The following is a 10792-nucleotide window of genomic DNA, read 5'->3' as shown; positions in this document are numbered from 1 at the left end:
CGTCCGGGTGGAGAAGCCCGCGGCCGGCCGGCCCCGTGGAGCTGCGGGAGCCCCGGTCCGCCCCGGGGCGTGCACCGGACCCCACCGCCCCCCAGATCGCCGGGTGGGCAGGGGATTAGTCCCGTTCCCTGGTGACGCCCGCGGCTCCTGTCTCCTCCATGTTGGACAGCGCCAGGCAACCTTTGCAGGAGATGCGTCCCCTCCCGGACGCCGCCTCAACGTCCCCGAAGCCTGGGAGAAGCCGATCTGAGCGCTGCCAGCCGGGCGCCGTCCGCCCCTCCCACCGCGCCCCGCCCCTTCGCCCGCGCCCTCCGTGCGCGCAGGCGCCACGCCGAACAGGTGATGCCCGCGTGCCACGCCCACCCCACTCTGCGTCGCTGGTAGCTTTCTGCACTCTCTGCAGTGATTTAAAGGAGCCCGGCGAGAGCAGCCCTGGGAAGCGGGGCGAGCGAGCTGACGTTTCTTTCAGGCATATTTCAAGATACCTCAACTTGAGTTTTAGCGGGCTACATAAAAGGGATGAGGGGGAAAGCAAGCATGGGGGGGAGGTGTCTTCCCAGCTTTGGCTCTTGGGATTTGTAGTTTCCTATTATTATTATTATTACCTTAATTTTAAATTTAATCCTATATTATTGTAAAGGTGTTGTAGTTACATAAGTAAGGTATGGAGTGCATTTCTTGTCGAACATGGTTACCTCCCTCGTTTTCTTCCACTTTCCCCTCCCTCCGACTCCCCTCCTGTCCAAGTTGTAAAGTTCATTTCCAACATAGTGTCTTGTGAGTATTACTGTTGCTTTGAGTCACCCTTTGGCTTTTGTCTCACCATTTTGTGATGGGAGGGAAGGAATAAAGGGAGGGAGTTGAAAGATCCTAGGAAAGGTTCCAGGAAACTAGCAATTAAACAGAATACCTGTTCATACATTTGAGGAAAATTTCCCAACAGGGGCTTAGAATGACATTTATCATTGAGAACTTTCCCAGAACAATTAGATATTTGATATTATACAATACTGACAAACAGGTAAGGGTTTTGAATGCTCATAGCTTATGCTGCTACCTGAATAGACTACACAAAAGGATTATGGCAAAGTTTGAACGAGGGGAACTATAGTATAATCTAGATTGCTAAATAGTAAATGTTTTAGTAATGTGAGGCGTTGAAGAAATAATTTCAAGCTGCTCCATTTTTCAAAATAAATTACAACTGTGGAGAGAAAAGCTTAAAATTAGCATGAATCAATAGACAGTGTATTAGCAGAAATATAAAAGCTACATTTTCAAGACTCTCCTTTCCTTTCTCTGCACACACTTCCGCTGTTTCTTTTCTTAGACGACGACTGACCCAAGTTAGCATAGGCCTACAGATTCCATGCTAACTGTATTACCTATTTTTTCTCACAGTATGGATTTAATATTTCAATGCTTGAGGTTTAAGGGAATCAATCAAAGTCTAACACCCGGAAACAAATAAGCAGAAATGAGTGAGTTCCTCAAGAAGTTTCCAAGTCTTTGAAATAATTATCATGTCCAGAATGTTTTCCATTTGTATTAACACTAAAAAAATGTCACAGCTATAACAATTCATGACTACATGTGCTTATGTTCCAGATGGCTACTCATCAGATGAAGTTGCATGAACTTTAATTCTCTAATAGCATATTAGAATATGAATTCCCACTGCAGGAGTCATTCACTGAAATAGCACAGTGAATGTTCTCACTTCATACAATCTAAACAGGTTTAGGCAACCCAACTTTCAAAGGCCATTGGAAGGCAAATACAATATACTCATAGGTCTTAGAAATGAGTTTGCTTCAGAAAAGAGCACAATTTAGGGAATAATCAGGAACATACAATCTTGATTTACAAAATAAGTAGCTGGTCCATGATCCAGACTGCTTGGGAATCAGTCTGGATGTAAGGAAACAGGAAGTGTTCCACGTACTGGTTGTATTCTCATTATATGATCCAATTTTGTTAGAATAAAATAATGTTCAATGCTATATATATATATATATATATATATATATATATATATATATATATATGAACTGGAATCTTCAAATGCTGAGAAGATGCAGCTGGGATGTAGCTCAGTGGCAAAGCACATGCCTAGCAAGTGCAACGTCCTGGGTTTGATCCTAAGTACTAAAAAAGAAAAGACAAAAGAAAAAATAGAACTGAGTAGATGAAACTGAAATGAACTCAGTAAAATAATAAGAAAAAAGTGGGTAGTAATATGCAATGTTAATAGAGTAATAACAAGTAATTTGTAAAGTAATAATGTTCCATGGTCCATTTTGCAAAGATATGCATCCACATTGTGCTTCATTCCTCTCAACCAGGAGAAAACATTACCAGAATACAGAATAGTGAATTGGATGGTGGGAAGAGTAAATGGATGATGAAATGGGAGATCTGATCATGATGGCACTTTTGAAATATTTTGATTATTGGCTTTTAAACATTATTTTTCCTTAAGCAACATTATAACTGAGTTTTAAATAACTGTGTGGATTAAAGTTACTTGTGCTATGATCGGATCTGAGGATAAATATTAAAACAAATCCAGATGTACTCCTTGTGAGTTTTTAGAAATCTAAGATACAAGACGGAGTAGTCTACTGCTGCAGATAACTTTATGGAATTTCTTCTTGTTTACATGGCAAAAATATTACTAGTTTCATTCTATGAATAAGTAGTGCTAAATTCAAATTTTGTTTTGCTCTTAATTCAGTATATAATAAGTCTATTAATTATTTTTAAATTTGGATTTAACTCAACTCACCAGTAGTTCAGACCTAATTTAATCAGCCTGATAAAGGGGGGAAAATCTATTTCTGAAAATCCCTGATATATACATTATGTCTATTTAAAATGGCAGCTTCAGGGAACCAAAAGTTTTCAGTTAATTTTTATCTCAGTCTGTGAGGTAGCTTCTAACTTAGTAAATAATAACCAATGTAAATATAATAGATAAGAACTAACATAACTAGAGAACAATACATTGGAAGGGGATAGGCCGGTCTACCCAAGATTTTGCAGATTAACAGTCATCCTAAGATTAAACCAAAAGGTCATCTCTGTGTTGCCATATATGAAAATACCTATATTAAGGACTATGTAAATATTGAATTAAAATAGGCACAGTAGTTCTTAAATACCTACAATTCAATTATCTTCATACAATTGATTTTTGCTGATTTTATTTAAAATGATAGCTAGCACAGCTACTAAACTAGAAAGTAATGTATGAACTAAATATTAGATAATTTAATATATATTAGTTACGTCTCTTCTGAAACTACTATCACAATAATGCTAGTGAGTATTTTGTAAACAAGACCCTTTCATAGTGTGAACTTAACAGGATAAATAGATTCAGGCTTTCTGCACAATCATTTAGTGATTATTGTTAATAGCCTTAAAAAGATATTCAATATGTCAATATTTCTGGAAGTATTTCCTGAAGAAATAATTTTAGTTACAAAAAATGTCATGCAGTTATTGTTTGAAATAAAAATGTAAATATTAAATATTGAAGATTAAAAAGATAAAATCTGATATAACTAGGAATAATATTTTTGAGGTTAGTTAAAATAATGTTTTTGAACAGAAAATTTCACAGAAATGTATATTTCAAAACAGATAAAGTGTCAGAAAATTATATAATCATAAATATACAAAAATTAAAATAACATTAAACTACTAATATTCATGCAAAAAAACCTTCATTAAAATTTTCATCAAATTAACAAGCAAAGCCCATATATATTTTATGAGTAATCTTTTTAAATTTTCCCTAATTTTCAAATTTTTCCAAGTGAATTTGTAGTATTCCTTTTAATAATATAGAACACCAATAATTATTATTAACCATTTTTACAAACAACCAAAATGAAGCCATAGTTAAACTATGGACCAAGAATGATAACTTTTGAAAGAGTTGCATTATAATACTTAAAAAGAATTAGAAGAGAGAAAAAAAATAAAGTAATTCAATAATGTTTTCAAGTAATGTGATGAGTGATAAAATTCAAACTTATTTTTTGTTCTGATATTTGAAAGTCCATGCAATTTGTGCACACATAGGTCTGTAAGTTTGTGTTATGTAAAAATTGACTCCATAACTGATCATTTTTATATATACTTGAATACAGATCCTTTACTAATGTTCTTTCTCTAGTGGAAGGGAAGTGGTTCACATTCTAACACTTCATGTTCTCTGATGCCTGAACTACTTCTGTTTCTCTAAGCCATTTTTGTTCACTATACTTCAAAGTAAGATTTACAGCTAAAATTTACAGAGAAAATTTAGTGATTGAGAATTACAGTTGATTATGAAGTGTTTTCTCCATCTCGAGGGAATGTAATAAGCCAATTTTTATAGAAAATTTTGCTAAGTGTGTTTTTCTTTTAATTCTGACATCTGAAAAATCTATTATTTCCTTTTATACTTATTAAAAAGTAAATCCATAATTTAAGTAAAAGAAAAATTACTTACATTCCTGGAGACATGATAGATAAAAATTTCATATATAGCTTTTATTTTTAATAAAATACATCAATAAATCATATGCTATGACTTGCATAATAAAGTATTATTTATTCAGCAATTTATAATTGCTTTAGTATATGCTTTGAAAAATAGGAAATATATACATCTTATTCTTCATGTTTTTATTTTCTTTTGTATTGAAAAGGTGATGAGCAGGCGGCTTACAGTTACATAGGTAAGGCAATAAGTACATTTGTTTTTAATCATTGTTACCCCAACCCTCTTTATCTCCCACTTACTCCACCCTATCCCTTTCCCCCCCCCCAGTTATAATATTTATATCCAACATAGTCTCAAGTGAGTATCAATGTAGCTGTGGTTCATCCATTGTTATGCTGTTTCTGTAATCCTTTTCCCTTTCACAGATAGCATTGTCTATTATGAGGTACAAAAAACTAAGATAAATGAAGAAAGGAAAAAAACAACAACAGAGAGAAAAGAACAAACTATACACCAGCACTAATGAGAGCCTCTTGTTTTTATAAGTTGGAGTTCATGGTAATAGGTTTCATTATATACAGTCCTTTGGACAAAGCACTTGGGTTACTGAGATCCTCTGTTAAGAATATCATATACATATTCTAGTTCTTACAAATTAGAGATATCATATGACCTGATTGTCTTTGTGTCTGGCTTACTTCACTTAATATAATTTTCCCAAGTCTTTCCATTTTCTTATGAATGGAACAGTTATTCTTTCCAATAGAATCACAGAATTCCATTGTGTATATATATCACATTTTCTTGATCCATTCATCTGCTGAGGAGCATTTGGGTTGGTTCCATATCTTGACTATGGTAAATAATGCTGCAATGAACATTGTTGTATGTGAAGCATTAGGGTTCCTTGGCACAGGTCAAAACTTTCTTAATAAAGATCTACAAACATATCAAAGAAAGACTAGATAAATGGGACTGCATTAAACAGCAGAGCTTCTTCACAGCAAAGGACATAACTAGCAAGTATGTTGAAGATCTTCACCATCCATACAACAGACAAGGGTCTCATATCTAAAATATACCAGCAGATCAAGAAATTAAATTCCTCTAAAACCAACCCCCAAAGGAACAACCACCCCATTAAAAAGTGGGCTAAAGTCCTTAAAGGAGACATCTCTAAAGAGGAAATACAAATGACCAACAGACACATGAATTGCTCAACATCTCTGGCCATAAATGCAAATCAAAACATTGAGATGCCACCTCACCCCCTCAGTTAGAATGGCTATAATCAAGAAATCTAACAACAGATGCTGGTGGGGATGTGACCAAAGGGGAAGGTTACTACACTGGTGGTAGGTATGTAAACTTGTTCAGCCACTTTTGAAAGCAGTATGGAAGCAGTATAGAACTGTCCTATGACCCAGCAATCCTACTTCTGGGAATTTACCCAAATAACTACAAACAAGGCCACATAAAGCCACTAGTACAACAATGTTCATCTTTATGATATTTAGATTGATGATGTCTGACTCTAAATCTTAGCTTTGACATCCCATTAAATTATTTGGATAGATATATCATTTACTTTTCATGTGTTAAGGTTCCTCACTTCAACTGTAAAATGTATGTGTGTGTGTGTGTGTGTGTGTAGAACATTAGAGACTGTGAAGAGGAACTGGGTCAGGAGGACAGGAATGGACAGGCACAAGAGTAGGGGTAGGAGAATCTAGATTTCTGGGTGATTATGATGAGTAGATGAGAAGAAATATGAATGAACTTGTGTGCTATAAAATTAAATTTCAGAGAATGATATGTTGTTTCAATACTGGTCTCCAGTCAGTCACATTCACCATATTTACTCTCTTTACAGTGGAACTTTCATTCTTTCTATCAAGAGATAAGCCTTACTGTTTTGCCCTCACTTTACCATAGATTGCTATGCTTAGGCGAAATGAACCCCAAGACAAAGATTCATTTTTTTTTCTTTCTTGCGAATGTGTCCAACATATTTATAAGATGATTTTTGTTGCTTTGTATGTACCTCACCAGGGTATAAGCCCTGCTTTTACTTTATTTGATGTTGATATAGTTTGTGGAGGGGAAGGGAAAAAACAAACTGTTTAAGTAGGGTTACAGGTGGATCCATTAAAACAATGAGACGTACAAGTCGCTATCTCGAATAATGAACTTTACAACTTTGGTGGGGTGGGAGGTGGAGGGGTGAGGGTGGGAGTGGTGGGGGGGGGGGGGGGGGGGGGGTGGAGAGGGGAAGGGATGGTTTGGGGAAACAAAGGAGGAGGCAACAATGCTTGATAAGAAATGTACTCACTATCTTGCCCATGTAATTGTAACCTCTCTGTACGGTATTTTCACAATAATAATAATAATAATAAAGAAGTTTTAATAGAGCAGGCCCTGGTGGTTCATGCCTGTAATCGTAGCCACTCAGGAGGCTGAGATGTGAGGATCACAGCTCAAAGCCAGACGGGGCAGGAAAGTCTGTGAGACTCTTATTTCCAATTAACTGCTAGAAAACCAGAGATCGTACTGTGGCTCAAGTGGTAGAGTGCTAGCTTTGAGCTAAATTGCTCAGGGACAGTGCTCAGGCCCAGAGTTCAAACTTAAAGAGGTAAGACTACCTAAAGAAATGAGTACTGTTCAAGGTATTTTCTGTAGACTATACAATATAAAACCTAACTTTGTATCATGAATATCCAGGAGAGTCCTCATTATTAAGGTGTGTGTGTGTGTGTGTGTGTGTGTGTGTGTGTGTGTGATTTTATGTCAACTTGACAGAATCACATGGTGTCAAGATGATTTTCTGAATGTATTTGTGAGGATTCTAGGTGAGAGTAGTATTTGGAGTCAGGGACTTGGAAAGGAGACTTTCCTCCCTAATGGAGGTGGGCATCATTCCACTGAGGGTCTGAACAGGAGCATGGCCATAGCTCACATTTTATCAGTTGGCTATAAGTGGCTTAGAAGCCAATCGTGGAACATTTCACTTGTCTGTCTGCCTAATCAACTTGTGAGTATTATCCAGTTTTGTTTAGGAGGTCAGACATGCTCCAGTCAGAAACCATTTCAACTATCTATTCTGTGCTGTACAAGAGTTAACTGGAATACAAAAGATGCCCCCTTTCCTGTTCTCCTAGTGTTTATTTTGTGTTGGAGGAAACAGAGATTTAAAAGTGTTTACAGTCTTCCCATTTGTGAGGATAGAAAGGGAGATTATTTGAACAAGTTACCTTGTTGAAAAGAACCGAGAGAAAATACATTGTAAAGAACATGAAGATGCATAAAAGAGTTTACCATCTAGCACGGTAATAACAAGCCACAAATCAAGAAAAATATAAAGCAGTTTGCTTGCTACTTTTGTGCTCTAATATTTTCTGATTCTAAATAAAAACTTAAACTGTCCTTTCAATGTCTTCTTGAATGAGGAAAGTATAACAAGAAGCCTAGAGTGGGCAAGTGGTAGCATGTCTAACATGAGATCCTCTCAATAAGAAATTGGAACACTAATGGACTGTGGGGGAAGGGTGAATGGGAAAATGATCATTCAAAATAATTCTTAAAGTTTGTAATGAAACTGAGTTCATATTTTTTAAAATGGCCTGAACTTTGGTAACTGTAGGCAAAATGCAAAAGCAAGTGTATCTAGAGAGCAGTATCTAGAGCTCTATAGCTTCTGTAATTTTGAAAATAGAACAGGTGTCCTTCAAGATTGAAGGTTGTCTAGGGGGAGCTGGTGAAATATAGCTCAAGTCTGCAATATGAGCTGAAAATAATGGGTACAAAAACCTAAAGAGAATGAAATTAAAGCAAACAAAAATATTGAACAAGAAGGATCCCTCCGATTATTGAATCATGATTTTAACAATGATCTATAATTTTATCCTAGGCAAAATCCTTATATCCCAGCACTACCAAAGAGCTTATAATAAAGCATACTCAAAGTCCTGATCCCAGACCAACTGCATTGGTATTGTGCAATCTAATTTGAGATCCACTGAATAACAAGCTTTACACTTTGTACCATAAATAATGGGAAAAATTATGCTTTGAGAAAATTTGAAATTCCATTGGCATATACAAACAAAACCAAGAAGGAGAGGAAAACAATATGATGCCTCTTTTTGTCTATTGGTTTAGAGAATGTGGGCATTTAGGCAAGGTAGGCATTTGGTTGTAGTGGAGATGGGATTAAAACTCAGGGTTTGAATCTGGAAGCAGTACAACAAAGTATTACTAGTCTTTTGTATGTGTGATATGAAGGCTAAATATGGAAAGGAATTTAAGAACTTTTTATTCTATGCTGACAAGTATTTCTTTAAGCATGGAGATGTGCTATTAAAATTGTTCACAACTCCTTTTTGCCATCTGACAGCAACATGCTCTAATTTGTTCCCAAAACACTAATTATCATGTGCAGAACAAATATTAAAACAAAGTCAAAATAAAAAACAAACAATGGAAAATTGAACAAATCACTGACTTAAACAAAGGAAGACAAATTCATCTCCCAAATTTTGTTTTGACAAAATCATTTGGAAATATTGGGAATCCTTATCCTGATGTGAATAAGGTGAAATGGGCAAGTCCATTTGCCTCTTTGAGAAGTAATTAAAGATAACAGATAGAGGTTTGCAACACCTAATAAGTGCTCAATATGTATATTGTTCCCCACCACATACTAATTCTATGTCAATTTAGATTTCTTGCTGAAAAACTGAAGCACTGAGTTCATTCAGAATTGCCAACCACTTGCTATTACAGGGTGACCAACTTTTTCATCTACTGGACATGATTTTTTTGTTATACACATTCTGCTTCCTGTTATTTGGTATTTGACTACCCTGTAGTTTCCCCTCCTGCCTAAGAGAGCATATGGTCTTTCTACCAATTACAGAGACATAACTAGTGCTGATTAATATCATAATTGATTTTAGTTCTGTCAAGTGGTCTGTATTTTTTAAATGGGGCTCATGCCACATAACACATTGTAGATTTCAGCTACATTTTCTTCTTTACACCTCCATGGATTCCTATTATTGATTTTTCATTGAGACACATTAGTTTGTGTGCCTGAATCATAATTAGTGACAAGCTGAACTTCCTCTCTACCTGCAGGTGTCAGAGCTGAAATTAACAATAATGTAAGCAGAGTAATAATGATGGCAATATGAAAGGAAGAAAATGTTCCTCCTAACTTTGTATCTAGGGAGTTTTTATAGTGACTATTTTAATTTACCTGCAAAGAATATTTCTCCACCTAAATGATTTCTAAAGTATATCATATCTGAATTCACTTTCCATGTAACACTTTTTCATGTACAAAAAACTTTGTTGTTTGAACCCAGAGTTATTTTCAACCATCCTAGAAACCCATCTCTGAATTTATGTATACATTGCAATGTTCTACTTCTCCTACCATCAAACTCCCTCATTCACTCATATTCAGCCCAAATTGCAACTCTTATTTCAAAAAATGTCTTTGAGGTCTAACACTGGTCCATCTTCTTGTACAAACTACTAGGTCTAAACTTCATGAATTTTCTCTCTCTAACTTTTGGAAGAAGTTAGCAGTAGTGTGTGTGTGTGTGTGTGTGTGTGAGAGAGAGAGAGAGAGAGAGAGAGAGAGAGCTGAGAGCTCATTGATACTGGGCTTGAACTAAGGGTCTGAGAACTGTCTCCTAGCTTTTTCATTCAAGGATGGCCTCTAGCACTTGAGCCACACTCCACTTCTAGGTTTTCTTTAGGTTGATTGGAAATAAGGGTCTCTCAAGTTTGTCTGTGAAAGCTGGCTTCAAAACAGGGTCACAGGTACTCCAGAGTATCTAGAATTACAAATGCAAGTCCCTAGAGTGTGGTGTAAAGTTAGTAATATTTTTAAATCCTTTATATTTACTTTTGAGACTAATCTGCCTCATGCAACCATAAATTTTATGTTAAAATGAAGTTCTATTCAACTTTTCTGGGTCATGTCAACTTTTTTAAAATTAGATCAAGCCATGATTATGTGAGGCCTTCGTTTCCAAAAGTTCAGTTGTATAGCCCAAGATATTTAACAACAATGTTAACCTCAGTTTATTTTTCTTTCTCCCTTATGTGAATCTTTATAGCCCCTGCAAGAATTGTCTCAAAAATATTTTTTTCTTTTTTTTATCGTGAAAATACCATTACAATTACATGGGCAAGGTAATGAGTACATTTCTTTATTTTTTATTTTATTTGTGAACATACTGTACAGAGGGATTACAATTACATGGGCAGGATAATGCATACATT

This window comes from Dipodomys ordii, unplaced genomic scaffold (assembly GCF_000151885.1).
Source record: "Dipodomys ordii isolate 6190 unplaced genomic scaffold, Dord_2.0 Scaffold90, whole genome shotgun sequence".
NCBI lineage: Eukaryota > Metazoa > Chordata > Mammalia > Rodentia > Heteromyidae > Dipodomys > Dipodomys ordii.
The sequence above is the reverse complement of the archived record's forward strand: the minus strand, read 5'-3'. Positions refer to the sequence as shown.